Source organism: Anolis sagrei, chromosome 7 (genome assembly GCF_037176765.1).
Source record: "Anolis sagrei isolate rAnoSag1 chromosome 7, rAnoSag1.mat, whole genome shotgun sequence".
In the NCBI taxonomy this organism is placed as follows: Eukaryota; Metazoa; Chordata; class Lepidosauria; order Squamata; family Dactyloidae; genus Anolis; species Anolis sagrei.
In genome coordinates this window covers 3,919,612-3,943,166 of record NC_090027.1, presented here as the reverse complement: position 1 = coordinate 3,943,166, position 23,555 = coordinate 3,919,612, and the positions used below count along the sequence as shown (strand labels likewise).

At 46.7% G+C, this 23,555-nt stretch overlaps 1 protein-coding gene across 1 annotated transcript in view; it reads left to right on the top strand.

The window, feature by feature from the left end:
* Nucleotides 1–23,555, top strand: part of SFRP1 (secreted frizzled related protein 1) — a 59,578-nt gene that overhangs the window by 34,584 nt on the left and 1,439 nt on the right. The gene's annotated exons all lie outside the window — the stretch shown is intronic.

Sequence of the window (23,555 nt, the reverse complement as noted above, 5' to 3'; positions counted from 1 at the left end):
GAAAACTATGTCTTGATTTAAGTCGTTGACGTGCTGGCTGATATCCAAACAGGGGATGAGCTGGAGATGTCTCTGCCTTGGTCCTTTCACTATTGGCTGCTACTTCCCGGCGGATGTCAGGTGGTGCAATACCGGCTAAGCAGTGCAATTTCTCCAGTGATGTGGGGCGCAGACACCCTGTGATAATGCGGCATGTCTCATTAAGAGTCACATCTACTGTTTTAGTGTGGTGAGATGTGTTCCACACTGGGCATGCATACTCAGCAGCAGAGTAGCATAGCGCAAGGGCAGATGTCTTCACTGTGTCTGGTTGTGATCCCTAGGTTGTGCCAGTCACCCAAAGCAAGTGGATGTGCCCAAAACAAATGTCATTTCCTATGTATTTTAGGCTGCCTTGGAAAGATATCACATTTGGAAAGGATGTTAACTATGGTAGTTTCTCATGGAAGTAAATCAGTACTGATGTGTTGTGAAGAAGAGTCTGAAAGCAAGTTCAAGAGTAATGGCTGAGAAGTGCTTCATGTAACCAAATGTTGGGAAACCTGCTCTGTAATGTACTTTAACACCCACGTACAAAGGTTCCCCCTTCCAGATTGTCAAGAAAGAGGGGAAGAGTCCTCCCAGGCCCATTGTTCTCCACATTGAACCTCTCCCTGTCCCCCATTTGGAAAGCGCCTCTCACCCCACAAAAACTCTGGCTAGCCCTTTTGTGCTCCCTTTTTCTGGAGGTGCTGCATTTCCCATTGGGAGCCTTATCAGGCAGAGCTTTCTGCTTGGCAGGGAACAGAAGTTCTAATCTGCTCAGATGCAAAAAAAATTCTCATGACTTTTCGCAAAGATAAACATTGCTCTCTGGCAGGTAACCCTTTCTGGGGAGAAAGCCAGGTCCGCGCAATGAAAGCTAACCATGTTACGGGGAAAGCGAGTGGCCTGTGCGTGTGTGATGAGGAAACACATCATATAAACTATCTCCAGCCTCTCTAAGAAAATCCAACAAATGCTCCGTTTCGCAAAGGACAAGAGGGATCTTCTAAGCCAGTGGTTCTCAACCTTCCTAATGCCGCGACCCCTTAATACAGTGCCTCACGTTGTGGTGACCCCCAGGGCCGTAGCCAGAAAAAAATTTCGGGAAGGGTTGAAATTTTCGGGGGGGGGGGTTTGAAAATTTTGCAGGGGGGTTTGAAACCTGCCTCCTAGCTCACGCTGAATGAGAGCATTCAACACACCCGCCCCCCAACTTGGTTGCTTTACTAGTGTTCTGTTGCGCGCTGGGCCTGTAAATAATTGTCTTTAGAACAGGATGTGCAACCTTTGCCCAGCGGGAAGCCAGGGGGCCTAAAGAGAAGTTCTCAGAGGTTTCCACCACAAACAGTCTTTAGATGGCTTGAGAAGTACAACAAAGTCTTTTATTAATGAACAAACAGAAACTTCTCTTGTCTTCAGTAAAGTTAAGCAAATGATTCCAAGCTTTTAGGCAACTGGTGAATTCCTAATCTTGCCCACGAAGGACAGGCATCTGTCTTCAATAACTTCTTCTTTAAAGGAAAATCCCCATTTTAACTTCTCCCAGGCTGACTGTAATCTAACCCTGACTGATGTGGGCTCCGCTACCGGGTCGAACTGCGTCTCGAACGCAGAGTGGACCTACCAGCAAGGCAGTAGATGTTCTCCAGCTGGAGTTCTTTGGCCTTTTGGGCTGGTTACCTGGAAATTCTTTGGAGACTCTTAAGACCTTTCTTCCCTAGAAGGTCTTAAGGCTTGAAGCTTTTGTGCAGGGGAAGCTTGCACACATCCTATACATAAGCTTACCTTGCTGAGACTAACTAAAAATGGCTCCCTTCCCTTCCCAATTGCCCTGAGCAAGGGGCGGAACCAAAACTTAACAATGATGGACAGGCGACTTGCCCTATGACTGCAACCAAAGAAGCCACCTATCTGCAGAGTCCCTGAAACCTAGGACTGCAAGCAAACATTTAATACAAAGCAAATAAAGTTGGAGCTCCTGGTACAGCTGTACCACAACAACTACATCGGCTATTGCTGCAAGTAAGGACAGTGTGAATAAATTGCCAATATTTGCTTGAGATAGTGCTTGCAGTTCTGGAGGGACTCTTGATTTTTTGCATCTCATAGACTTAGCAGCATGGGGATTTGGTTAACCAGTTAAAATTCATGAGTAAACCAGGTGTTTTTTTTAAAAAATCTGAAACATTTCGGGGGGGGGAGGTTTGAACCTCTAACCCCCCCCCTCCCTCGCTACGGGCCTGGTGACCCCCAACTATAAAATTATTATTATTGCTACTTCCTAATTGTAATAGTGTTACTGTTATGAATCATAATGTAAAAATGTGAAATGCAGGATGTATTTTCATTCACTGGACCAAATTTGGCACAAATACCCAACAACAGCGCTCCATGCCATCATGTCAGCCACATGAACTTGGAGGTGTCTATGGACAACACTGGCTCTTTGGCCTAGAAATTGAGCACCAAGTCCCAGAGTTGGACGTGACTGGACTTAATGTCAAGTGAAAACTTTTACCATACGTTACCCAATATGCCCAAATTTGAATAATGGTGGAGTTGGAGGAAAAATTGATTATGTCATTTGGGAGTTGTAGTTGCTGGGATTTATAGTTCACCTATAATTAAAGAGCATTTTGAACTCCACCAATGATGGAATTGGACCAAACTTGGCACACGGAACTCCCACAAGCAACGAAAAATACTGGAAGGGTTTGGTGAGCACTGACCTTGAGTTTGGGAGTTGTAGTTCACCTGCATCCAGGGAGCATTGCAGACTCAAACAATGATGGGTCTGGACCACACTTGGCACAGATACTCAATATGCCCCAATGTGAACACTGGTGGAGTTTGGGGAAAATAGACCTTGACATTTGGGAGATGCAGTTGCTGGGATTTATAGTTCACCTGTAACAAAGAGCCCTCGCCTCCTCCGCACCCCTGCCCGCCTGCCGGCAGGAGACCGACGCAGGCGAGGGGCACCCAAGGAGCCACTCGCCCATCCCTCACCTCCTTCTGCGGGAGTGCCAGTGTTTCAGGGGGTCGGCCGCCATTTTGGAGGGGGCGTGGCCAGCCAATGCGGCTTCGCAACCCCCAGAAAATGGCCAAACGATCCCCCGAGGGGCCGCGACCCCCAGGTTGAGAACCGCTGTTCTAAGCTCTGTAGAAGTCTACCATATACCATGAAGCTGTGGACAAGAAGTCCCCATAGGGACCCCCAAATGCAGCAGCAAATGAGCACAAGCTGCTTGGTTGAGCGAGAAGTTGCTCTGACAAAGGTTTGTTTTCAAACACACTGCTTCATACCCTTTGCAACACATGAAAGCATTTCTTTGGCCTCTGACCTCCTTCTTGTTGGCTATTCTCACACTCCTTCGAACTCTGAATTCCAAACGGTCAGCTTGATCTAAGGTTCCCGCTTCATCAAGGTCAGGCTGCTCGTGAGTGTCAGCCTGGTTGCCTTCCTGCCTACTATCAGGCTGAGAACTGTTCTCCTTTTCTGAGTCCATTTGCACCTGGCTAGTTTCAGTACCAGAAATATCATTCCCTGCTGTGGGAAACTGAACTTGCACACCCTGTTCCTCATTGTCGAGAACAGGAACATTTTGAACCTGATTGTGAACCTGAATCCCATCATCCTCGTCAGAGTCATTCTGAGACCCCATCTGAGTCACAAAACGACCAGTCTGTGATCTTACTGCCTATTACAGGGAAAGCCAGCTGATTCCTAATCTATTCTGGGGAAAACAGAATAATGGCCTGCCTTAGGGGAGTTTGCTTGGTCCATCAATGTTTAACATTTACACAAATGATCAGCCACTGCCGGAAGGGACAGAAAGTTTCATCTATGCTGATGATCGTGCCATCACCTCCCCAGCAAGGAGCTTTGAGAAGGTTGAACAAAAGCTCTCTGAAACTTTAGTGCCTATTACTGCCTATTACAAGAATGGCCATCAGACTGGAAAAAATCAATTTCTATCCCCATACCAAAAAAGGGAAATGCGAAAGACTGCTCAAACTTCCGTACAGTGGCCCTTATTTCTCCTCATGCCAGGAAGGGAATGCTCAAGATCCTGCAAGGAAGACTCCAGCAATACATGGAGCAAGAGTTGCCAGACGTTCAAGCTGGGTTCAGAAAAGGCAGAGGAACGAGAGACCAGATTGCCAATATCCAGATGCTGGAGAATGGAGAAAGGCAGGGAGTTTCAGAAAAACATCTACTTCTGCTTCATTGACTTTTCTAAAGCCTTTGACTGTGTGGATCATAATAAATTGTGGCAAGTTCTTGGTGGGATGGGCATCCCAAGCCCCCTTCCCTCTCTCCTGAGGAATCTGCACAAGGACCAAGGAGCAACAGTCAGAACTGACCACGGAACAGGAGACGGGTTCAAGATTGGGAAAGGCGTACGGCAAGGCTGCATCCTCTCACCCAACCTTTTTAACTTGTATGCAGAACACATCATGCGATGTGCAGGGCTGCATGAATGCAAAGCTGGGGTGAAAATGGCTGGAAGAAGCATCAACAACCTCAGATATGCAGATGACACCACTCTGATGGCCGAAAGCGAGGAGAACCTGAGGAGCCTTCTAATCAAGGCGAAAGAAGAAAGCGCAAAAGCCGGGTTGCAGCTAAACATCAAAGAAACCAAGATCATGGCAACAAGACTGATTGACAACTGGAAAATAGAGGGAGAAAATGTGGAGGCCGTGACAGGGTTTGTATTTCTAGGCACAAAGATGACTGCAGATGCAGACTGTGGCCAGGAAAACAGAGGACGCTTCCTTCTTGGGAGGAGAGCAATGTCCAATCTCGATAAAATAGTAAAGAGTAGACTGGCAACAAAGATCCATTGCCTAGTCAAAGCCATGGTCTTCCCTGGAGTCACCTACGGATGTGAGAGCTGGACCTTCGGGAAGGCTGAGCGAAGGAAGATCGATGCTTTTGAGCTGTGGTGCTGGAGGAAAGTGCTGAGAGTGCCTTGGACCGCGAGAAGATCCAACCAGTCCATCCTCCAGGAAATGAAGCCCAACTGCTCATTGGAGGGAAGGAGACTAGAGGGAAAGTGGAAGTCCTTTGGCCACATCATGAGGAGACAGCAAAGCCTAGAGAAGGGAATCATAGAATCATAGAATCATAGAATCAAAGAGTTGGAAGAGACCTCAAGGGCCATACAGCCCAACCCCCTGCCAAGAAGCAGGAATATTGCATTCAAATCACCCCTGACAAATGGCCATCCAGCCTCTGCTTAAAAGCTTCCAAAGAAGGAGCCTCCACCACACTCCGGGGCAGAGAGTTCCACTGCTGAACGGCTCTCACAGTCAGGAAGTTCTTCCTAATGATGCTGGGGAAAGTGGAAGGTAAAAGGAAGAGGGGCCGACCAAGGGCAAGATGGATGGATGGCATCCTTGAAGTGACTGGACTGACCTTGAAGGAGCTGGGGGTGGTGACGGCCGACAGGGAGCTCTGGCATGGGCTGGTCCAGGAGGTCACGAAGAGTTGGAGACGAATGAACGAATGAACAACAACTGCCTATTACAGGGAAAACCAGCTGACCCTTAATCCATCTAAAATGTAGAGATTTACTTTTTATCAGACAAGCATCTTGAGCCCTGAGGATCACCTGGGAAGGAATCCCACTGGAGCATTGCAGCACACCCAGATACCTGGGAGTTACTCTGGACCGTGCTCTGACCTACAAGAAGTATTGTTTGTCTATCAAGCAAAAAGTGGGTACTAGAAATAATATCCTACAAAAGTTGACTGGCACAACCTGGGGATCACAACTAGACACAGTGACGGCATCTGCCCTTTTGTTTTGCTACTTTGCTGCTGAACACGCATGCCACATTATCACAGGATGTATATGCCCACAACACTGGAGAAATCACGCTGCTTTTTATGGTTGGGGGTCACCACAACACGAGGAACTGTATTACGGGGTCGCAGCATTAGGAACATAAAGAAACACTAATCTAAACATAACACACAGTTTCGAAGGGTCAGATTTCCCAGCTGAGAGCCAAACCTAGTCCCCTCCTCTTCTCCAGCAAGACAACAATATTTATTGACTCCCTTGACAAACTGATGAGCAGCCTTTCCCAATGTGACATCTTTCCAAGGCAGCATGAAATACTTAGGAAATGCCATTTCAAATATGTAACTTCATTAAAAATTAACGACAAAGAGAGGATGAGCAGAAAAACAATCCAAAACAAGATGTTTCCTTCTGTTTCGGCCACCCACGATCTGCAGCGTGTAAAGAACAGAGCAGATAGAGCTTAGCTTTTGAATTAAAAACAATTAGATGTTGAAGGCTTTCATAGCTGGAATCACAGGGTTGTTGTTTGTTTTCCGGGCTGCCTGACCATGTTCCAGAAGCATTCTCTCCTGATGTTTCGCCTGCATCTATGGCAGCATCCTCAGAGGTTGTGAGGTCTGTTGGAAACTAAGCAAGTGGGGTTGATGTATCTGTGGAATGATGTCCAGGGAGGGAGAAAGAACTCTTGTTTGTTGGAGGCAAGTGTGAATGTAGCAGTTGGCCTCCTTGGCAAACTGGCTGGGATTTCTGGGAGTTATAGGCCAAAACACCTGGGGACCCACAAGTTAAGAACCACTGACCTAGAGAATCCTCAACATTGTGTGACTGTGGAGCAGAACCAACAACTCCGCGTACCACATTCACATTTGGAAAGGCCCAGAGGACCCCTGGATGATTTGATGTTTTTATCATCCTTGTGGGAGGCTTCTCTCATGTCCCCGCATGAGGAGCTGGAGCTGATAGAGGGAGCTCATCCGCCTCTCCCCAGATTCGAACCTGCGACCTGTCGGTCTTCAGTCCTGCCGGCACAGGGGTTTAACGGGTTGTCCCCTGGGCAACGTCCTTGCAGATGGCCAATTCTCTCACACCAGAAGCAACTTGCTCCTGACACGACAAAAATTTTTTTTTGGAAAGGCTGCTCAGTATGGATCAGGCCTCGGCAAACTTTCTAACTTGGGGGCTGCATGCGAGCACTCCTTGCTAGGAGGTGATGAAAGGAAGGAAGGCAAGGAGGAAGGACAAAAGGGAGGAAGGGAAGGATGGAGGGAGAAAAGGTGGAAGGAAGGAAAGACAAAAGGGAAGAAAGGAAGGTTGAAAGGGTGGAAGTGAAGGATGGGAAGGAGGAAGGAAAAAGAGAAGGAAGGAATAAAGGAAGAGAAGAATGAAAGGAAGAGAAGGATAAAGGAAAGAGAAGGAAGGAAAGACAAAAGGGAAGGAAGGAGGGAAGGAAGGACAAAAGAGTGGAAGGGAAGGATGGATGGATGGATGGATGGATGGAAGGAAGGAAGGAAGGAAGGAAGGAAGGAAGGAAGGAAAGAGGGAAGGGAAGGAGGAATGAAAGAGATAAGGAAAAAAAGACAAACTGGAGGGAGGTATGAAAGGGTGGAAGGCTAGGTTGGAAGGAAGGAAGGGAAGGAGGAAGGAAAGAGAGAAGACAAAAAGGAGGGAGGGATGAAAGGGTAGAAGGGAAAGATGGATGAATGGAAGGAAGAAAGGGTGGGAGGGAAAGAAAGGAAGGACGAAAGGGTGCAAGGGAAGGAAGGAGGGAAGGGAGGAAGAAGGAGGGAAAGGAGGGATGGAGGGAGAGAGGATGGAAAGAGAGGAAGGAAGGATGGATGAAAGGGTGGAAGGAGAAAGAGGAAGGGAAGGAGGAAGGAAAGAGAGAAGGAAGGGAGGGAGGTAGGAAAGAGGGAAGGGAAGGAGGAATGAAAGAGATAAGGAAAAAAGACAAACTAGAGGGAAGGACGAAAGGGTAGAAGGGAAAGATGGATGGATGGAAGGGAGGAAGAAAGGGAGGGAGAGAAAGAAAGGAAGGATGAAAGAGTGGAAGGGAATGGAAGGAGGGAAGACAGGGAGGAAGGACAAAAGGGTGCAAGGGAAAGAAGGAGGGAAGGGAGGGACGGAGGATGGACAGAGAGGAAGGAAGGACGGACAAAAGAGTGGAAGGGAAGGAGAAAGAGGGAGGGAAGGAGGAAGGAAAGAGAGAAGGAAGGGAGGGAGGGAGGAAGGAAAGAGGGAAGGGAAGGAGGAACGAAAGAGATAAGGAAAAAAGACAAACTAGAGGGAAGGACGAAAGGGTAGAAGGGAAAGATGGATGGATGGATGGAAGGGAGGAAGAAAGGGAGGGAGGGAAAGAAAGGAAGGACGAAAGGGTGGAAGTGAATGTAGGGAGGGAAGGAAGGGAGGAAGGACAAAAGGGTGCAAGGGAAAGAAGGAGGGAAGGGAGGGACGGAGGATGGACAGAGAGGAAGGAAGGACGGACAAAAGAGTGGAAGGGAAGGAGAAAGAGGGAGGGAAGGAGGAAGGAAAGAGAGAAGGAAGGAAGGGAGGAAGGAAAGAGGGAAGGGAAGGAGGAACGAAAGAGATAAGGAAAAAAGACAAACTGGAGGGAAGGACGAAAGGGTAGAAGGGAAAGATGGATGGAAGGGAGGGAGGGAGGGAAAGAAAGGAAGGAAGGATGAAAGGGTGCAAGGGAAGGAAGGAGGGAGGGAGAAAGAAGGAGGGGAGGGATGGAGGGATGGAGGATGGAAAGAGAGGAAGGAAGGAGGGACGAAAGGGTGGAAGGGAAGGAGAAAGAGGGAGGGAAGGAGGAAGGAAAGAGAGAACGAAGAAAAGGAGGAATGGAGGAAGGAAAGAGGGACAGAGGATGGAAAGAGAGGAAGGAAGGGCGGATGAAAGGGTGGAAGGGAAGGAGAAAGAGGGAGGGAAGGAGGAAGGAAAGAGAACGAAGGAAAGGAGGAATGGAGGAAGGAAAGAGGTACAGAGGATGGAAAGAGAGGAAGGAAGGGCGGATGAAAGGGTGGAAGGGAAGGAGAAAGAGGGAGAGAAGGAGGAAGGAAGAGAACGAAGGAAAGGAGGAATGGAGGAAGGAAAGAGGGACAGAGGATGGAAAGAGAGGAAGGAAGGGCGGATGAAAGGGTGGAAGGGAAGGAGAAAGAGGTAGGGAAGGAGGAAGGAAAGAGAGAAGGAAGACTAGGATAGGATGGTGAGAGAGAGGAGGGCCTAAGTAAAGATTCCAACGGGCCGCATGCATCCCCTGGGCCGAAGTTTGCCCCTGCCTGGTGTAGATGCATCCGCATACTCCAAAGTACAACTTAGAAGGAACTGGATAAGATGCCGAAGTATCAAGATACCTTACTGAATACTGAAGTTTGCCTTGTCCTTACCATCAGATTCTTTGTGTGGAGAAAATCAGAAACCCAACAAACTCCCTCTCCTCCAACTTGAACATTTCTGGAAAGTGTACCTCTGTACCTATATGTTTGTGTGTGTTTTGCCCTCCTTTCTTTTTGTTGTATTTATTTACCCTTGAAGGATTATTCATGCGGCAGAATCTTGTCTTTGTTTGAGGTGGAAAAGACTGGAGGTTGAGGACTGGGAATTCCCAAGGAACGGGTTGCCAATGCCATCTGGAGTGGCCTCCTCTTTCTCGGGAATGGTTTGCAAGGCGAATTCCCCTGATTTCTCTCACCTCTTCTCTCCGCTTTGCAGAACGAATTCCTCGTGCCCTTTGCCTTCCTTGGAGAGAGAGAGAGAAAGATACCTTTTCATTTGGCTGCTGCCATTCAGCGGTGGGATTCTGTCTCACGTTGCAATGGAAACTGGAGTAAAATCAATACGTGGTTTTGTTTTCTTGCCCCTCTTGACTGGCAGGTCATTGCCTGCAGCCTTCTAGTCTTACATATCTAATGGGCCTTCTGGCAGGTTTCCTTCTCCCCCCTTCCCCTTATTTTTGGGAGAAAGAATAGCAAAGTTGGACTGAGGATCCCTTCTTCCTCCCCTCCCCGGCTTCCTCCGTTCCTTATGGGTCAAGCAGAGGGTCTCTTGTCCTTTGTGGGAAAGCTGGCTTTAATAAAAGAGTGCCTATTGCCACAGTTTGGGGAGAAAAACGCTATTTCCCCCCACTAACTCCCCCAGAATCCCTCAACCATGAAAAGTGAGGCTACATTGAACCGGCACACTGCTGCCTAGGGATTCTCCAATCGCCCAAAATAAGCATTATCCATTTGATGGTATTTGTAGAGATGGAAAATGCCTAGTCTCGAAAGTACTATTATTAGCAATGATTAACTTAGGATAGTGGGAGTTCTGGGATCACAGGCAAGCATGGTCTGGGAGAACAAAATGAAGCGGGACGCAGGCTGATAGAATTTTGCCAGGAAAACTCGCTGTGTATAACGAACATTCTCTTCCAACAACCTAAAAGACGGCTTTACACATGGACCTCACCAGATGGTCAGCACCGAAATCAGATTGACTACATGCTTTGCAGCCAAAGGTGGCGGACATCCATCCAGTCGGTGAAAACAAGACCTGGGGCTGACTGTAGCTCAGATCACGAACTTCTTATTGCTCAATTTAGAATAAAACTAAAGAGATCAGGGAAGATACACAGACCAGTTAGATATGATCTCACTAACATTCCTAGCGAATATACAGTGGAAGTGAAGAACAGATTTGAAGGACTAGATTTAGTAAACAGAGTCCCAGAAGAACTATGGACAGAAGTCCGCGACATTGTTCAGGAGGCGGCAACAAAGTACGTCCCAAAGAAAAAGAAAACCAAGAAGGCAAAATGGTTGTCTGCTGAGACACTGGAAGTAGCCCAAGAAAGGAGGAAAGCAAAAGGAAACAGGGATAATAAGGGGAGATATGCCCAGTTAAATGCGCAATTCCAGAGGTTAGCCAGAAGAGATAAGGAACTATTTTTAAATAAGCAATGCATGGAAGTGGAAGAAGACAACAGAATAGGAAGGACAAGAGACCTCTTCCAGAAAATTAGAAGCATTGGAGGTAAATTTCAGGCAAAAATTGGTGTGATAAGAAACAAAGATGGCAGGGACCTAACAGAAGCTGAAGAGATCAAGAGAAGGTGGCGAGACTATACAGAAGATCTGTATAGGAAGGATAATAATATCGAGGATAGTTTTGACGGTGTGGTGAATGAATTAGAACCAGACATCCTGAGGAGTGAGGTGGAATGGGCCTTAAGAAGCATTGCTAACAACAAGGCAGCAGGAGACGACGGGATCCCAGCCGAACTGTTCAAAATCTTAAAAGATGATGCTGTCAAGGTGATGCATGCCATTTGCCAGCAAATATGGAAAACACAAGAATGGCCATCAGACTGGAAAAAATCAACTTATATCCCCATACCAAAAAAGGGAAATGCGAAAGACTGCTCCAACTTCCGTACAGTGGCCCTTATTTCTCCTCATGCCAGGAAGAGAATGCTCAAGATCCTGCAAGGAAGACTCCAGCAATACATGGAGCGAGAGTGGCCAGATGTTCAAGCTGGGTTTAGAAAAGGCAGAGGAACCAGAGACCAGATTGCCAATATCCGGAAGCTGGAGAATGGAGAAAGGCAGGGAGTTTCAGAAAAACATCTACTTCTGCTTCATTGACTATTCTAAAGCCTTTGACTGTGTGGATCATCATAAATTGTGGCAAGTTCTTAGTGGGATGGGCATCCCAAGCCCCCTTCCCTCTCTCCTGAGGAATCTGACCAAGGACCAAGTAGCAACAGTCAGAACTGACCACGGAACAGGAGACTGGTTCAAGATTGGGAGCTCTGGCCTGGGCTGGTCCATGAGGTCACGAAGAGTCGGAGACGACTGAACGAGTGAACAACAACAGTGGGAATTCTAGTCCCAAAAGGAACTTTTCCAAGCTTGGCTTCCTTTCCATAGGAAGAGCACTTGGTTTGCATGGAATCAGTTCCACAGTCTATAGTCGAGTCTGGCTTCTCCAACATAAACATGCTGGTAGAGCCCATTTGGATAAGCAAAAATGTTGGATAACAAGGAGGGATGAAGGAAAAGCCTATTAAACGTTTAATTACATTATGATTTTGCAAATGAAGCACCAAAACATCATGTTTGACAACAAATCAACAGAAAAAGCAGTTAAGTACATGGCAACGTTATGAAGTAATGACTGTATTTACGAATTTAGCACCAAAACATCTTACTACTTATTTACTTACTTAGGCGATCCCTCGTTTTTCGAGGATTGTCTTCCAATGTTCTTGTGGGTCCGTACGTGGCTGTGGAGCCCTCTTCTTGACCTGCATCTTCTCCCACAGTGAGGGCATTGGTTTCCAGGTGGAAGGCGGTCCCAGTCGGGGTTGGCTTGACACGCCTTCCTCTTGGCACGTTTCTCTCTTTCGCCCTCCATTCGTGCCTCTTCAAATTCTGCAGCACTGCTGGTCACAGCTGACCTCCAGCTGGAGTGCTCAAAAGCCAGGGCTTCCCAGTTCTCAGTGTCTATGCCACAGTTTTTAAGGTTGGCTTTGAGCCCATCTTTCAATCTCTTTTCCTGCCCACCAACATTCCGTTTTCCGTTCTTGAGTTCGGAGTAGAGCAACTGCTTTGGGAGACGGTGGTCGGGCATCTGGACAATGTGACCGGTCCATCAAAGTTGATAGCGGAGGACCATTGCTTCAGTGCTGGTGGTCTTTCCTTCTTCCAGCACGCTGACGTTTGTCCGCCTGTCTTCCCAAGAGATTTGCAGGATTTTCCAGAGGCAGCGCTGATGGAATTGTTCCAGGAGTTGCATGTGACATCTGTAGACAGTCCACGTCTCACAGGCATATAGCAGGGTTGGGAGGTCAATAGCTCTATAAACAAGCCCCTTGGTTTCCCTGCGGATGTCCCGGTCCTCAAACACTCTCTGCTTCATTTGAAGGCACTCGGCTGTAGTCATTCGCGTGCACTTTCTGAGTTTGTCATTTGGGAGTTGGAGTTGCTGGGATTTATAGTTCACCTACAATCAAAGAGCATTCTGAACTCCACTAATGATGGAATTGAACCAAACTTGGCACACAGGACTTCCACGACCAACAGAAAACACTGGAAGGGTTTGTTGGGCATTGACCTTGAGTTTTGGAATTGTAGTCCACCTACATCCAGAGAGCACCATGGACTCAAACAATGATGGATCTGGACCAAACTTGGCATGAATCCTCAATATACCCAAATATGAACACTAGTGAAAGTAGGGGAAAATAGGCCTTGAGTTTTGGGAGTTGTTGTTGCTGGGATTTATAGTTCACCTACAATCAAAGAGCATTCTGACCTCCACAAATGATGGAACTGAACCAAACTTGGCACACAGAAGCCTCCTGACCAACAGAAAATACTGTGTTTTCTGATGGCCTTTGGTGACCCCACTGACATCCCCTTGTGACCCCCCCCAGGGGTCCCGACCCCCCAGGTTGAGAAGATGATGGAGTAAGCTTGTTTTCCGCTGCCCCAGAGAACACAAACCAGAAGGTGCATATGGCAAGTAATGAGATCCCACCTCAATGTTGGGAAGAACTTGTTGCCTGTAAGAACTGTTTGCGATAGATTGTCTTGAAAGCGACGACCTCTTAACTTTAGGTTGGATGTGCATCTTTCAGGAATGCTTTAGTCACGTCTTCCTAGATGGCAGAAGCTTGAGCTAGATGGCTTCTGTATCCCTTTCCATCTCCAAGATTGTAGATGTATGTCTCCATAGCTACTCTCCCTTGAAGATCCCACATGTTCCTACCTTCCTGAGCTGGATCCTTGTGTGTTTCTGGTCTGGTTGGTCACGGCGATGCCGAAGTCTTGCTTCCAAAGTCAAAAGCCATAGCAGGAACCTATTGGAAGAACTGTTCCAAAATCTTGAAAGCTAGTGGTCAGAAGACTGCAAAACACAAGCAGGTCTATGGCTCCATTTTCTGTGGCTTCCCCCTCACTTCCCCACATACTCCCTTTGTCTTCTTCTCATGCTGACGACATCCCTTCGGGGACTTGCTGTGCATTGTTTGGATTGTGCAGAACTTTATTCTGGGTGAATGATGAACGATGGTGGGGGTGACCATGATGGTTGGGGTCAAGTAGAGGGGATAACAAAATCCCAATAGATTTGGTTAGGTTCCAAACTTCCTAATCATGGATGCTCTTGGGAACCTCATTGGGAGAGGAGGCTCAAGAGCGTGCCAAGCCGATGAGAAAGCTGAGGTTCCAACAAAGGGAAGATGTTTGCTTTGGCCGACCCACAAGAGAGCGATCGCCAAGATCCCGTCGGAGCTGAAAAGTGGCTGGAGTTAAAGACCGCTCCATCACTTGTGTTATGTGAAATGGGACTGAGAGGGGACGGCGTGTTTCCACGGATTTCCAAGACCAGAGTCCTCCTCCGATGGATTGCTTGATGGTCTCTCTGTTGATGGCAGAATCGTTCATCATGATGTCGAGGGGTGTATACAATTAACGTAGTTTGACAGTACTTTGATCGTCATAGCTCAGGGCTATGGAATCACAGGAGATGTAGTTTCACAGGGTCTTTACTAGCCTCCTGTCCAATGAAACCTCATACTTACTTACTTAGGCGATCCCTCGTAGTCCGAGGATGATGGTCCTCCAAGGTCGGTGTTCTGTCGGTTGGTCCGTAGGTGACTGTGAAGCCCAATTCTCGATCTGCATGTTCTCCTGCAGTGAGGGCATCGGTTTCTCTTTTCTTCTTTCTCTTTTTCCTTCTTTCCTTCCCTCCCTCTTTCTCTACATCTTCCCCCTTCCTTCGCTCCCTCTTTCCTTGGTTCTTTCCCTTTTTTCTTTCCTTCTCTTCTTCCTTCCTTCTCTAACTTTCCTTCCTTCCATCCCCCTTTTTCTTTCCCTCCCCCTTTCTCTCCTTTCTTCCTTCTCTACCTCTTTCCTTCCTTCTTTCTCTCTTTGCTTCCATGCTTCCTTCTCCCTTGCCTTCTTTCTTTCTTTCCCCCCCCCTCTCTTTCACTCCCTAATTCTTCCCTTTTTCCGTATTGTCATTTACCTTTAGACTAGCTGTACCCAGCACGCTTTGCTGTGGCCAACCTTCCCTCTTTCTCTCCTTCTTTCCCTCTTTCCCTCCTTCACTCCTTCCTTCCTTCCTTCCTTCCTTCCCGTCTTTCCTTCTCTTTTTCCTTCCTTCCCCCCTTTTTCTTTCTCTTCTGCTGTCTCTCTTTTCTTCCTTCTCTCTTTTCTTCTCTCCTTCCTTCCCTCTTTCTCTACATCTTCCCCCTTCTTTCGCTCCCTCTTTCCTTCCTTATTTCCCTTTTTCTTTCCTTCTCTCCTTCCCTCCTTCTCTAACTTTCCTTCCACCCTCCTTTTTCTTTGCCCCCCTCTTTCTCTCCTTTCTTCCTTCTCTACCTCTTTCTTTCCTTCTTTCTCTCTTTGCTTCCATGCTTCCTTCTCCCTTTCTTTCTTTCTTTCTTTCTTTCTTTCTTTCTTTTTCTTTCTTTCTTTCTTTCTTTCCCTCCCTCCCTCCCTCCCTCCCTCCCCCCTCTTTCCTTCCTTCCTTCCTTTCTTTCTTTCTTTCTTTCCCTCCCTTTCACTCCCTAATTCTTCCCTTTTTCCATATTGTCATTTACCTTTTTGTCATTTAGCTTTTGGGTGCTTTTTAAGTCCCTTCTGCTGTATTTATTTGTGTTTTTATGAGTGAAGGTTATACATTGGGTTGTTTGGTGTCTTGCGTCCAAATTTGGTGACAATTCCTCCAGTGGTTTTTGAGTTCTGTTAATCCCACAAACGAACATTACATTTTTATTTATATAGACTAGCTGTACCCAGCACGCGTTGCTGTGGCCAACCTTCCCTCTTTCTCTCCTTCATTCCCTCTTTCCTTCCTTCATTCCCTCTTTCTTTCCTTCCTTCCTTCCTTCCTTCCTTCCTTCCTTCCTTCCTTCCTTCCCGTCTTTCCTTCTCTTTTTCCTTCCTTGTATATCTCTTTCCTTCCTTCACCTCTTTTTCTTTCTCTTCTGCTGTCTCTCTTTTCTTCCTTCTCTCTTTCCTTCTTTCCTTCCATCCCCCTTTCTCTACATCTTCCCCCTTCCTTCGATCCCTCTTTCCTTCCTTCTTTCCCTTTTTCTTTCCTTCACTCCTTCCCTCCTTCTCTAACTTTCCTTCCTTCACCCTTTTTCTTTCCCTCCCTCTTTCTCTCCTTTCTTCCTTCTCTACCTCTTTCCTTCTTTCTCCCTCTCTTTGCTTCCATGCTTCCTTCTCCCTTTCCTTCTTTCTTTCCCTCCCTCCCTCTTTCTTTTCTTTTCTTTCTTTCTTTCTTTTTCTCCCTTTCACTCCCTAATTCTTCCCTTTTTCCATATTGTCATTTACCTTTTCGTCATTTAGCTTTCTGGGGCTTTTAAAGTCCCTTCTGCTATGTTTTTCTGTGTTTTTATGAGTGAAGGAGATACATTAGGTTGTTAGGTGTCTTGTGTCCAAATTTGGTCTCAATTTCCCCAGTGGTTTTCGAGTTCTGTTAATCCCACAAACGAACATTACATTTTTATTTATATAGACTAGTTGTACCCACCACGCGCTGTGCCCAATGTTCCCTCCCACTTTCTCTTCTTTCTTTCTCTCCTTCCTTCCTTTTTTTCTTTTTCTCTCTCCTTCCTTCCTTCGCTACCTCTTTCCTTCCTTCCCCTCCCTTTTTCTTTCCCTTTTTCCTCTCCTTTCTTCCTTCTCTACCTCTTTTCTTCCTTCTTTCTTTCCTTCTCTCCTCTTTCTTTCCTTCTTTCCCTCCTTCCTTCGCTCCCTCTTTCCTTCCTTCCCTTCTTTTCTTTCCTTCTCTCCTTCCTTCCTTCTCTACCTTTTTCCTTTCTTCCCCCTTTTTCTTTTCCTTCTCCTTTCTTCTTTACCTCTTTCCTTCCTTCCTTCTCTTTCCTTCTTTCTTTCCCTCCCTCTTTCTCTTTTTTTCTTATTCCCTTTCTCCCCTTCCTTCCTTCCTTCCCTTTTCCTTCCCTTTTTTGGTATTGTCATTTAGTTTTTCATCATTTAGCTTTTTTTTGGGGGGGGGGGAGTCCTTTCCACTGTTTTGGGGGGTGGATTTCATGAGTCATGATCACTCGTTGGTCTGCTAGGGTGTAGTGTCCAAATTTCGTGTCAATTCGTCCAGTGGCTTTTGAGTTCTGTAAATCCCATAAATAAAAGCGAACATTACATTTTTATTTATATAGATTATTATTATTAAATTTCTTTAAAGAGAATTTTTTTTTAAAAAAAAAATTGCCACTGAGTTGGCAAATAAGCATGCACTAATGCATTGTGCATCTAAGTCAAGGACGGAGAACTGGACGTCCCATCCTCCCATCACACACAGCCTCTCCAAGCCAAGGCATGAGACCACATCACTTTCTGCCTAATTTTGTTGTTGTTGTTCATTCGTTCAGTCGTCTCCAACTCTTCGTGACCTCATGGACCAGCCTACGCCAGAGCTCCCTGTCGGCCGTCACCACCCCCAGCTCCCTCAAGATCAGTCCAGTCACCTCAAGGATGCCATCCATCCATCTTGCCCTTGGTCGGCCCCTCTTCCTTTTGCCTTCCACTTTCCCCAGCATCATTCCCTTCTCTAGGCTTTGCTGTCTCCTCATGATGTGGCCAAAGGACTTCAACGTTGTCTCTAGTATCTTTCCCTCCAATGAGCAGTCGGGCTTTCTTTCCTGGAGGATGGACTGGTTGGATCTTCTCGCAGTCCAAGGCACTCTCAGCACTTTCCTCCAACACCACAGCTCAAAAGCATCGATCTTCCTTGGCTCAGCCTTCCCTAAGGTCCAGCTCTCACATCCGTAGGTGACTACAGGGAAGACCATGGCTTGGACTAGGCAATGGATCTTGGTTGCCAGTCTGATGTCTCTACTCTTCACTATTTTATCGAGACTGGACATTGCTCTCCTCCCAAGAAGGAAGCGTCTTCTGATTTCCTGGCTACAGTCTGCATCTGCAGTCATCTTTGCACCTAGAAATACAAAGTCTGTCTCGGCCTCCACGGTTTCTCCCTCTATTTTCCAGTTGTCAATCATTCTTGTTGCCATAATCTTGGGTTTTTTGACGTTTAGCTGCAACCCGGCTTTTGCGCTTTCTTCTTTCACCTTGATTAGAAGGCTCCTCAGCTCCTCCTCGCTTTCGGCCATCAGAGTGGTGTCATCTGCATATCTGAGGTTATTAATGTTTCTTCCAGCAATTTTCACCCCAGCCTTGCATTCCTCCAGCCCCGCACATCCTCACATGATGTGTTCTGCATACAAGTTAAAAAGGTTGGGTGAGAGGATGCAGCCTTGCCGTACGCCTAATTTTAGCCTCCTGCAATCCTTAAGGACCAAGCTGTGGGTGATCTTCTCCAGGCGTCTTGTGAGATTTGGACCGGAGAAAGCTTAGGCAATGATACAATGCATTCGACTTTAAGGTGCTTCGTGGTACTTTGTACTTACTTACTTACTTAGGCGATCCCTCATAGTCTGAGGATGATGGTCCTCCAAGTTCAGTGTCCTGGCAGTGGGTTCATAGGTGACTGTGGAGCCCTATTCTTGACCTGCATCTTCTCCCGCAGTGAGGGCATTGGTTTCCAGGTGGAAGGCGGTCTCGGTTAGGGTTGGCTTGACGCTCCTTCCTCTTGGCACATTTCTCTCTTTCAACCTCCATTTGTGCCTCTTCAAATTCTACAGCACTGCTGGTCACAGCTGACCTCCAGCTGGAGCGCTCAAGGGCCAGGGCTTCCCAGTTCTCAGTGTCTATGCCAGAGTTTCTGAGGTTGGTTTTGAGCCCATCTTTCAATCCCTTTTCCTGTCCTCCAACATTCCGTTTTCCGTTCTTGAGTTCGGAGTATTTATTTATTTATCGTGTCATCAGCAACCATTGTATTACAATTCTAACAGAGCAAAACAAATAACAGAGATTAAAAAGAAAAGGGAAAAAAGGAAAAAAAACACACAGATTTTGCAAATTTGGTAGTTGATTAAATGTCCTTTGAGCAGTATCTGGCCACTTGGAGTGCTTCCGGTGTTGCTGCAAGAAGGTCCTCCATTGTGCATGTGGCAGGGCTCAGGGTGCATTGCAGCAGGTGGTCAGTGGTTTGCTCTTCTCCGCACTCGCATGCCAAGGATTCCACCCTGTAGCCCCATTTCTTTAGATTGGCTCTGCATCTTGTGGTGCCAGAGCGCAGTCTGTTCAGCGCCTTCCAAGTCGCCCAGTCCTCTGTGTGCCCAGGGGGGAGTCTCTCATCTGGTATCACCCATGAATTGAGGTGCTGGGTTTGGGCCTGCCACTTTTGGACTCTCGCTTGCTGGGGTGTTCCAGTGAGTGTCTCTGTAGATCTTAGAAAACTATGTCTTGATTTAAGTCGTTGACATGCTGGCTGATACCCAAACAGGGGATGAGCTGGAGATGTCTCTGCCTTGGTCCTTTCACTATTGGCTGCCACTTCCCGGCGGATGTCAGGTGGTGCAATACCGGCTAAGCAGTGTAATTTCTCCAGTGGTGTAGGGCGCAGACACCCTGTGATAATGCGGCATGTCTCATTAAGAGCCACATCTACTGTTTTAGCATGGTGAGATGTGTTCCACACTGGGCATGCATACTCAGCAGCAGAGTAGCATAGCTCAAGGGCAGATGTCTTCACTTTGTCTGGTCGCTTCAATGCTGGTGGTCTTTGCTTCTTCCAGCACGTTGAAATTTGTCCGCTTGTCTTCCCAAGAGATTTGCAGGATTTTCCGGAGGCAGCACTGATGGAATCGTTCCAGGAGTTGCATATGACGTCTGTAGACAGTCCATGTCTCACAGGCATATATTTTTTATTTATTTATTTGGAGTGCTTCTACCCCGCCCTTCTCAACCCCCTAGGGGTGACTCAGGGCGGCTTACAAAAGGCACAATTCGATGCCCAACAATTCACAATATACAATTTACAATTTAACATCAACAGTTATTACTAGTTAAAACAATCAAATCAATACAATAACAGCAATAAAATCATTTTGTGGTCAATGTTCGCCGATTCATAAATCCATAATCCATCCAGCATTGTCATTGTCCTTTCCTACTCTGGTCGTCTTTGTCTTTGTCCATCTGCCAGCTTACCCGAAGGCCTGGTCCCAAATCCAGGTTTTTAACTTCCTCCTGAAGGAGAGGAGGGATGTTGATGAACTAATTTCCCCGGGAGCGCATTCCACAGGCGAGGGGCCACCACCGAGAAGGCCCTGTCCCTCGTGCCCATCAGGCTCACTTGTGATAAAGGTGGGGCCGAGAGCAGGGCCTCCCCAGAAGATCTTAAACTCCGAGGTGGGACGTAGAGGGAGATACGTTCGGACAGGTATGCTGGGCCGGAGCCGTAAAGGGTTTTATAGTGGGATTGGGAGGACAATAGCTTTATAAACAAGCACCTTGGTATCCCTATGGATGTCCCGGTCCTCAAACACTCTCTGCTTCATTCGGAAAAATGCTGCACTCGCAGAGCTCAGGAGGTGTTGTATTTCGGTGTCGATGTTGACTTTTGTGGAGAGGAGGCTGCCAAGGGAGCGGAAATGGTCAACATTTTCTAATGTGACACCATGAAGCTGTATCTCTGGCATTGGAGAAGGATTGGTTGGTGACTGCTGGTAGAACACTTTGGTTTTCTTAATGTTCAATGACAGGCCGAGCTTCTCGTATGCTTCTGTGAAGGTGTTTAGAGTGGCTTGTTGTTGTTGTTCATTCGTTCAGTCGTCTCCGACTCTTCGTGACCTCATGGACCAGCCCATGCCAGAGCTCCCTGTCGTCCGTCACCACCCCCAGCTCCTTCAAGGTCAGTCCAGTCACCTCAAGGACGCCATCCATCCATCTTGCCCTTGGTCGGCTTGTAGATCTTCTGAATGCGCACAGATGATGACATGCTGTGGCACTTTGTATGCCGATGTTGGCAAAGTTGTGTCGGGCACCTCCCATTGGGTCTCTTCCTCTCCCGAAGGAGAAGTGTTGGGAACAATTCCATGGCCGGTCCTTCATGGGTCTGGAAAACTAATCCGAAGTGACAGAAATGGAAAATATCCCCTGTCTTCTTTCGCAGGGTTATTGATTGCAGCTTTGTGCCTTCGTTTGTGGTGAAATTCACTTTGTGGGGTCGAGATGACGACAATGTGTTGCACATTTATTTATTTTTTTGGGAAAAGGTCCTTTCAGTGCCACTTGGCTCCTTGTGTTGATCAAGCCCAGATGGCCCTCGGGGGCTGATGTTTCCCGGCTTCTTGGCCCGCAGGAGCTCCGCAGGCGCAGTTGCCCTTTCCTTGTTGTTCCTTTTGATTTGTCATCGGATTGGCTTCGTTTTCGGGTGACCCTGCAAAGGAGAGATTGCCACGGTCTTGCAAACTCAGGGCCGTGGCTGCCTCGATTGAATCAACCCTCCCTCTTTTCCTTTCAGAGCCATTCATAGACATTGGGAGAAAAATCAGGCATGTATTTTTTTTCAAGCATTCAGTGATACAGGTTGAGTATCCCTTGTCCCAAATTCTTGGGACCCGAAGTGTTTTGGATTTTGGGATACCAAACATTTGCATAGACATATATTTGCATGGGAGCCCATGGTGGCGCAGCGGGTTAAACCGTTGAGCTGCCGATCTTGCTGACGGAAAGGTCACAGGTTCAAATCTAGGGAGTGGGGTGAGCTCCTGTTGTTAGCCCCAGCTTCTGCCAACCTAGCAATTCGAAAACATGCAGATGTGAGTAGCTCATTAGGTAGCTTGAATATATATATATATATATATATATATATATATATATATATATTCCAAAAACCAAACATAGATTTCACCACTTCAACCATCCACAGCTTGAATATATATATATATATATATATATATATATATATATATTTAAATTCCAAAAACCAAACATAGGTTACACCGCTTCATAAAAAGGACACTATTTTATTATGACATTTGTATGTAGAGCAGTGGATTAAACCGCTGAGCTGCTGAACTTGCTTACCAAAAGGTTGGCGGTTCGAATCCTGCATGAGCTCCTGCTGTTAGCCCCAGCTTCTGCCAACCTAGCAGTTCAAAAACATGCAGATGTGAGTAGTTCAATAGGTAGTAGTTCAACCATCCACAGCTTGAATATGAATATATATATATATATATATATATATATATATATATATATTCCAAAAACCAAACTTTGATTTCACCACTTCATAAAAAGGACACTATGTTATTATGCCATTTGTATGTGGAGCAGTGGATTAAACTGCTGAGCTGCTGAACTTGCTTACCAAAAGGTTGCAGGTTCGAATCTGGGGAGCGGCATGAGCTCCCGCTGTTAGCCCCAGCTTCTGCCAACCTAGCAGTTCGAAAACATGCAGATGTGAGAAGTTCAATAGGTAGTAGTTCATAAAAAGGACACTATTTTATTATGCTATTTGTATGTGGAGCAGTGGATTAAACTGCTGAGCTGCTGAACTTGCTTACCAAAAGGTTGCAGGTTTGAATCCGGGGAGCGGCATGAGCTCCCGCTGTTAGCCTCAGCTTCTGCCAACCTAGCAGTTTGAAAACATGCAGATGTGAGAAGTTCAATAGGTAGTAGTTCAACCATCCACAGCTTGAATATATATATATATATTCCAAAAACCAAACTTTGATTTCACCACTTCATAAAAAGGACACTATGTTATTATGCCATTTGTATGTGGAGCAGTGGATTAAACCGCTGAGCTGCTGAACTTGCTTACCAAAAGGTTGCAGGTTTGAATCCGGGGAGCGGCATGAGCTCCTGCTGTTAGCCTCAGCTTCAGCCAACCTAGCAGTTCGAAAACATGCAGATGTGAGTAGCTTAATAGTTAGGCTCCAGCGGGGAGGTAACGGCGCTCCATACAGTCATGCCGGCCACATGACCTTGGAGGTGTCTAAGGATAACACATGCTCTTTGGCTTAAAAATGGAGATGAGCAGCACACCCAAGCACAATTCAGAGTGTTGGTCTTGGCCTATAAAACCCTATATGTTTCTGGCCCAGCTTACTTGTGCGAACGTATCTCCCTCTACGTTCCACCCTGTAGTTTAAGATCGTCTGGGGAGGCCTTGCTCTCGGCCCCGCCAGCTTCACAGGGTGGGACAAAGAACTCTTGTCTGTTGGACCTAGGTGTAAATGTTTCAACTGACCACCTTGATTAGCATTTGATGGCCTGGCAGTTGTTTTGTGTGGCTTGTTGCTGCCTGGGGCAATCTTTTCTAATCTAATCTAATCTAATCACATCTCAACAAAAGATTTCCCCAGGCACCAACAAGCCACACCAAACAACTGCCAGGCCATCAAATGCTAATCAAGGTGGTTAGTTGAAACATTCACACCTCCCTCCAACAGACAAGAGTTCTTTGTCCCACCGTGTTCATTCCACAGATATATAAACCCATTTTCCTAGTTCCAGCAGACCTCACTACCTCTGAGGATGCTTGCCATAGATGCAGGCGAAACGTCAGGAGAGAATGCCTCTAGAACATGGCCATATAGCCCAAAAAAAACCTACAACAACCCAGTTATGGAGATTTCAATTTCCCAAAAGGTTATGGCATCATTTTTCCAGAAGGTTATGATCTCAAAGGTTATGCCTTTCCAAAACATATTAAGGGTGTGCACGACTAAAAAAACCCCTGCTTCATTTGTCTTAACGAAATTCGCGTGACCCCCGTTTTGATTCTAAAGTATTTCGGAAAAATCATAAGTGGTCCGTGTTGGATCTGTTACGGAGTTCCAAA